This window comes from Oncorhynchus masou, unplaced genomic scaffold (genome assembly GCF_036934945.1).
Source record: "Oncorhynchus masou masou isolate Uvic2021 unplaced genomic scaffold, UVic_Omas_1.1 unplaced_scaffold_834, whole genome shotgun sequence".
NCBI classification, from domain to species: Eukaryota; Metazoa; Chordata; class Actinopteri; order Salmoniformes; family Salmonidae; genus Oncorhynchus; species Oncorhynchus masou.
In genome coordinates, this window is record NW_027014802.1 from 290,249 (window position 1) to 298,798 (window position 8,550).

Sequence of the window (8,550 nt, forward strand, 5' to 3'; positions counted from 1 at the left end):
TTACCATCAATACTATCATTCAGTCTGTCATTACCATCAGTACTATCATTCAGTCTGTCATTACCATCAGTACTATCATTCAGTCTGTCATTACCATCAGTACTATCATTCAGTCTGTCATTACCATCAGTACTATCATTCAGTCTGTCATTACCATCAGTACTATCATTCAGTCTGTCATTACCATCAATACTATCATTCAGTCTGTCATTACCATCAGTACTATCATTCAGTCTGTCATTATCATCAGTACTATCATTCAGTCTGTCATTACCATCAGTACTATCATTCAGTCTGTCATTACCATCTAGTACTATCATTCAGTCTGTCATTAACCTCAGTACTATCATTCAGTCTGTCATTACCATCAGTACTATCATTCAGTCTGTCATTATCATCAGTACTATCATTCAGTCTGTCATTACCATCAGTACTATCATTCAGTCTGTCATTACCATCAGTACTATCATTCAGTCTGTCATTATCATCAGTACTATCATTCAGTCTGTCATTATTATCATTCAGTCATTGTCAGCCAGTCAGCCAGTCAGTCAGTCAGCCAGTCAGCCAGCCAGCCAGCCAGTCAGTCAGTCAGTCAGCCAGTCAGCCAGTCAGCCAGCCAGTCAGCCAGTCAGGTACATTTCTAATGTCTGGGAAACCATGAGAGCTCACTTCTAAATGTGTTGAAACAGCATCGATGGAGTGGACTGAGGGGGAGAGGAGGAGAAGGGGAGGAGGGGAGAGGTAGGAGCTAATCAGGAACCTGGGGAACGCAGTCAGAGCGACTCGCTTTGACAGCTCACCACAGCAGCACTCGAAATCAGAGTGGTAAATTTGCAGCCTGCCGCCAATGCAGCACCTAGCCCGAGGAAAGAACCTCAGGCCAGGACCAAACTACAGAACCTCAGCCTGGCTCCCCCTGAATCCCAATACATACCCTAGGCTACTGTGTTCTCTCTCTCTCTCTCTCTCTCTCTCTCTCTCTCTCTCTCTCTCTCTCTCTCTCTCTCTCTCTCTCTCTCTCTCTCTCTCTCTCTCTCTCTCTCTCTCTCTCTCTCTCTCTCTCTCTCTCTCTCTCTCTCTCTCTCTCTCTCTCTCTCTCTCTCTCTCTCTCTCTCTCTCTCTCTCTCTCCCCCTCTCTCTCTCTCTCTCTCTCTCTCTCTCTCTCTCTCTCTCTCTCTCTCCTCCCTCTCTAATTTAGTGAACAGTTCAATGTGGATGGCTAAAGTAGTGCTGAAAGGAAGTAGATGGACATCCTATAGGAAGTAGATGGACATCCTATAGGAAGTAGATGGACATCCTCGGTATAAAGTGCAGGGGGAATTCTAAACGTAACAAGAAAGCGAGGACAAGAGAAACGTAAGACCTTAATTAAAAACGTGCGATTCAGAATCAGTTAGTTGGGTTATAAAACTCTGATGTTTTAAAAAGGAGAATTTATACATCAAAGACTGGACAGTTTGTAAAAATGTTTTCCAGGTGGGTGGTGTTGTGTAATATTGGCGAAAACTATGCAGAGGTGCCACCCTGAATAGTAAACTCAGCTTCTATATCTTCTCCTGTGTTGGTCAGACTATAATAATAATAATAATAGAGTTTGTTCAGTGCAGCGTAATCTCTAATCCCTGATCTGTAATCCAGGACCACCAAGGACCACGCGCTAAATACAAGGTAAGGGATTAGTAGTATTATTATTGACGCTGGCAATTCAGTCTGCTTTACAAATAGGACATTTTGTTCATGCTTCACCTACTTTAGGGTGACTAGATTAGCAGAATAAATATTTTTTTTTTTGGGGGGGGGGGCAATAATAATGGGGGGGGGGACATTAATGATGGGGGGGGGCAATAATGGGGGGACAATAATGATGGGGGGGACAATAATAATGGGGGGACAACAATGATGGGGGGGGACAATAATAATGGGGGGGGACAATAATAATGGGGGGGGGACAACAATAATGGGGGGAACAATAATGATGGGAGGGACAATAATGATGGGGGGGGACAATAATGATGGGGGGGACAATAATAATGGGGGGGGACAATAATAATGGGGGGAACAATAATGATGGGAGGGACAATAATGATGGGGGGGACAATAATGATGGGGGGGGACAATAATAATGGGGGGGGACAATAATGATGGGAGGGACAATAATGATGGGGGGGGACAATAATAATGGGGGGACAATAATGGGGGGGACAATAATGATGGGGGGGGGGGACAATAATGATGGGAGGGACAATAATGATGGGGGGGGACAATAATGATGGGGGGACAATAATGATGGGGGGGGACAATAATGATGGGGGGCAATAATGGGGGGGGGACAATAATGATGGGGGGGGACAATAATAATGGGGGGGACAACAATGATGGGGGGGACAATAATAATGGGGGGGGGACAATAATAATGGGGGGGGACAATAATAATGGGGGGAACAATAATGATGGGAGGGACAATAATGATGGGGGGGGGACAATAATGATGGGGGGGGACAATAATAATGGGGGGGACAATAATGATGGGAGGGACAATAATGATGGGGGGGGACAATAATAATGGGGGGGGACAATAATGGGGGGGACAATAATGATGGGGGGGGGACAATAATGATGGGAGGGACAATAATGATGGGGGGGGGGAACAATAATGATGGGAGGGACAATAATGATGGGGGGGGACAATAATGATGGGGTGGGCAATAATAATGAGGGGGGACAATAATGATGGGAGGGACAATAATGATGGGGGGGGACAATAATAATGGGGGGGGACAATAATGGGGGGGGACAATAATGGGGGGGGACAATAATGATGGGGGGGACAATAATGATGGGGGGGGACAATAATGATGGGGGGGACAATAATGATGGGGGGGACAATAATGATGGGGGGGACAATAATAATGGGGGGGACAATAATAATGGGGGGAACAATAATGGGGGGGCAATAATAATGGGGGGGGACAATAGTGTCCGTCTGTGGTGAATAATGTTGTCTGAACCGGTCGTAGTTTCACAGGTTCTCTAGTCAGATGAAGCATCGTCAGTTGTCTGGAAATCAGCCATCCTGCGGCTCCCGTTTTTTAAATGACGTTCAGCTTATGAAGCCTTCATAATGCCTTCATGAGCACTACATAAATGTGTTTGTTACAGAGCATCTATGACCGTATGTCATGCTTTATAAAAAGGGTTCACAAATGTGGCGCAACTTTGTGACATAATCACCCATGTCAAATGTGACATAATCACCCATGTCAAATGTGACATAATCACCCATGTCAAATGTGACATAATCACCCATGTCAAATATGACATAATCACCAATGTCAAATGTGACATAACTCACTATGGCAAATATGATATAAACATGTGCTTTGTAAAGGGTGACATATTGTGCTGCAGGATTCCAACACTCTCTAAAGTGAAGTCCCGTTAGTCACATTTACACCAAATCTCATTCCCCGGACACTTCATTGCCAAATGTGCAGAAGGTCGACAACTACTGTGATTATTATTATTGGACCATGCTGGTCATTTATGAACATTTGAACATCTTGGCCATGTTCTGTTATAATCTCCACCCAGTACAGCCAGAAGAGGACTGGCCACCCCTCAAAGCCTGGTTCCTCTCTAGGTTTCTTCCTAGGTTTTGGCCTTTCTAGGGAGTTTTTCCAAGGCCCCGTGCTTCAACACATGCATAGCTTGCTGTTTGGGGTTTTAGGCTGAGTTTCTGTACAGCACTTTGTGACATCAGCTGATGTACGAAGGGCTTTATAAATACATTTGATTTGATTTGATGACCCAACACATCAAATGTGTCCTTCATTAGTTTGGGTTAAATTGTGGAAATGTTGAGCCATAATTATAACTTTGTGGCTGTGTTAAACAGTGACGACCAGAGGGAACGTTTTTGCTAGCTAAGGATGACACATACTTTACTCAGTGAGGCCACTCCCATGTAATTCTATGGTCCCTCCCACTCAGACCAACTCTGAATTGTTGCTATGCCAGGTTTCTATGTGCTGTGTGTCCAATAGTCTTCCAGAGGCAAGTCACATGTTCCTCCGTACACATACACAACAATACATCGAGTCACACCGCGTGGTGCTGGGCCCGGTCGGGTCTTTGACACATAATCCTCGCCACCCCCCCCCCCCCACTGAAAGATTAGCCATTAAAATGTGGGCACCATTGTAACAGGTTGTAATCAAACCCTGGTCTCCATGGGAACAGAGGAGGAATACCTGGTGAGGTAGTCTCAGGTTGGACTAGTCCAAATCATCTTGGTTCTGACACACACACACACACACACACACGCACACACACACACACACACACACACACACACACACACACACACACACACACACACACACACACACACACACACACACACACACACACACACACACTTCGCATGTTCATCAACCGATTTAAATACCTCTCACACTCTCCAGTAACCTGTGGATCATGAGAGAACCTTCATAGATCAGCAGAACATAAATAACCAGTTTATTGACCCTTTATGTCTCCTGTAATACTTTATTTGAAGTCAGACCCCTTTGGTCATGTATAACACATCTATAAAGACTCTATGTCGCATGTCGCAGAACTTACTTTGAAGTGTGACACCCTCGGTCATGTATAACACATCTATAAAGACTCTATATCGCATGTCGCAGAACTTACTTTGAAGTCAGACCCCTTTGGTCATGTATAACACATCTATAAAGACTCTATATCGCATGTCGCAGAACTTACTTTGAAGTCAGACCCCTTTGGTCATGTATAACACATCTATAAAGACTCTATATTGCATGTCACAGAACTTACTTTGAAGTCAGACCCCTTTGGTCATGTATAACACATCTATAAAGACTCTATATTGCATGTCACAGAACTTACTTTGAAGTGAGACACCCTCGGTCATGTATAACACATCTATAAAGACTCTATATCGCATGTCGCAGAACTTACTTTGAAGTCAGACCCCTTTGGTCATGTATAACACATCTATAAAGACTCTATATCGCATGTCGCAGAACTTACTTTGAAGTCAGACCCCTTTGGTCATGTATAACACATCTATAAAGACTCTATATCGCATGTCGCAGAACTTACTTTGAAGTCAGACCCCTTTGGTCATGTATAACACATCTATAAAGACTCTATGTCGCATGTCGCAGAACTTACTATGAAGTCAGACCCCTTTGGTAAACATTTTTATATTTTTTTAAAAACAATATAAAACATTACGTTTCAAAAAAGTCCAGCAACGCAATTTACATGGAACAGTACGCCGGGCCCTGAATAACGTCGCTTTTCCCTGAGCGGCGGAGGAATGGTCCGTGCCTCCCTGCCTGCTGGAGGTACTGAAGGGTGGGTTCCAACTTTAAAAGTAACAACAAAGAAAGTTAACATGTCTGTGAGGAAAGGCCTTTGTCACTCCATCTGGAAATAAAACATTTCTGGATTGTATTATTTTATTTATTGAAAGTTAGTTAAGAACAAATAGTTATTTACAATGACGGCCTACCCCGGCCAAACCTTCCCCTACCCCCGGACGACGCTGGGACAATTGCGCCAGAAAAACTCTGAAAGGGAAATGGGAAACTCCATTCGATTTGTATTATATTCATCTTTTATTTACAAAACTCACGATGTGACTATGAGACATGGCTGTATCTATTACTTGAAATAACGATTGCGATATAGCTACAGTATGTAATCTAACTCAACACGTAACTACTACAAATTCATTTAAATGACAATAAAATAAAGCTTAACTGACTGGTTTCTGGTGGTGTCACGCCCTGGTCGAAATATATGATGTTTATTCTTCATTTATCCGGTCAGGCCAGGGTGTGACATGGGTTATTGTGGTGTGTTTTTGTCTTGGGGTTTTGTGGGATGTCTAGCGTTAGTCTATGGCTGCCTGAGGCGGTTCTCAATCAGAGTCAGGTGATTATCGTTGTCTCTGATTGGGAACCATATTTAGGCAGCCATATTCTTTGTGTGTTTCGTGGGTGATTGTCCTTAGTGTCCTTGTTCCTGTCTCTGTGTTAGTTTACACTAGTATAGGCTGTTTCGGTTTTCGTTTCGTTCTTTTGTTTTTGTAGTATTTGTATTGATTCGTGGTTACTTTTGTTCATTAAACATGGATCGCAATCTACACGCTGCATTTTGGTCCGACTCTCTTTCACCGCATGAAAACCGTTGCAGGTGGCACTACAAATGAGCATTTGATTATTTGCGAACTTACATCGCTACAGAAACACCGCTCACCAAACAACACAGTTCAGGGCGGACTGAATTAAAGGGCAACTACACTCAAAAATCTAAGTTTCTTAGAGAACTCTGAAGTCATTCCCAACGTGGTTCAAGCATTGTTGTAAACACAGAAAATCCAATTTTGTTGTTTTTCTATTTAAAAAATTGTGGGGGAAAATGAGGGAAATCTGAAACCTGGAAAAACAATGACAGAGAACAGAATTTGGAGAATAAATATTGAGTCAGGCAAAAAAATATAACCGATTTTAAAAGGTACTGTCAAACATTTTTTGCTGTGAATGACTACACTTTAGAGTGTGTCCTCCTGCAGCACAGCATTTTGGGGGAAGTTGAAGTCAGTTCCAATATTGGCTCTGCACCCAGGAGGGAAAGAGGTTGGGTTATCCTGGAAATGTTTTACAGAAATATAATATCATTTACGCAATTTACCAGAAGCTTCTATCCAAAAGAGCCTTTCAGTCATGAGCGCGTACATTGTTTTTTAACGTGTGGGTAGTCATGACAACCTAACCCACTATCCCGGTGCTGCGATGCTCTACCGAGATGCATGACGAGGTTATAATGCTTTGTGAATCCTTCATATGATGTATACGAACCTTTATGAAGCTGTGATCCTGCCACCCACTATAAAGCACAGCTTCATTTTTGACATAGTGGATTATGTCACATTTGACATTGCTGGTTATGTCACACAGTTACGACACATTTATGAAGCCTATTATAGAGCATGACATACGGTTATAGATCATTTGTGACACGTGTATGTTGTGTTTATGAAGGCTTTATGAAGCCTGTTATAGAGCATGACATACGGTTATAGATCATTTGTGACACGTGTATGTTGTGTTTAGGAAGGCTTTATGAAGCCTGTTATAGAGCATGACATACGGTTACAGATCATTTGTGACACGTGTATGTTGTGTTTATGAAGGCTTTATGAAGCCTGTTATAGAGCATGACATACGGTTATAGATCATTTGTGACACGTGTATGTTGTGTTTATGAAGGCTTTATGAAGCCTGTTATAGAGCATGACATACGGTTACAGATCATTTGTGACACGTGTATGTTGTGTTTATGAAGGCTTTATGAAGCCTGTTATAGAGCATGACATACGGTTACAGATCATTTGTGACACGTGTATGTTGTGTTTATGAAGGCTTTATGAAGCCTGTTATAGAGCATGACATACGGTTACAGATCATTTGTGACACGTGTATGTTGTGTTTATGAAGGCTTTATGAAGCCTGTTATAGAGCATGACATACGGTTACAGATCATTTGTGACACGTGTATGTTGTGTTTATGAAGGCTTTATGAAGCCTGTTATAGAGCATGACATACGGTTATAGATCATTTGTGACACGTGTATGTTGTGTTTATGAAGGCTTTATGAAGCCTGTTATAAGCTGTACGTCATTTAAAAAGGGGACCGTTGATCATGGCTTTGAACACACAATACACACACCTTCTGTATCCCCTGAGACATATTGACAGGGGGAGTAAAGCCAGGATAGACCAGCCATGCTGCCAGTGATCCTGGGCTTCCCTTCACTAAAGGCTTTGTGCCCGCTTCACGTGGCAGATTGCTGATGCAAATTGGTTCTCATGAATAACCCGATGGAAAGCTGTGAATATCAGCATTCATTGAATTAATTGGTCGTCACAGACGATTGATGAGGCGGTAGATGTGTCTAAGGGGACAAACAGAGTGAGAAGTGAAATCCTCTTCATCAGTCAAAGGTGTGCCTATTGCATGTCTTTAGTGCTCATAGTACTTCCAGTACTTACCCCTATAGGGGCAGACAGACAGATCATGACCTATTCATAGGGATACAATGGGTGATTGAAGTGGTGACAACAACTGTGAAATATCTGGTCTGCATGTTGCAGGGGATTTCGGCAGAGAGTATCGTTTCAAATGGCCAAGTATTGCACATCGTTGTAGTTCTAAATTATGCATTATTACCATTGAATTCAGCTCCCAGGGCTTTGTCTAGAGATATCATTACAGTAGTGGAGATGTGAGGAGAGAACTGAGGATGCTGGGTCCTTCATGGACAGGGGAGATGTGAGGAGAGAACTGAGGATGCTGGGTCCTTCATGGACAGTGGAGGTGTGAGGAGAGAACTGAGGATGCTGGGTCCTTCATGGACAGGGGATGTGTGAGGAGAGAACTGAGGATGCTTGGTCCTTCATGGACAGTGGAGATGTGAGGAGAGAACTGAGGATGCTGGGTCCTTCATGGAC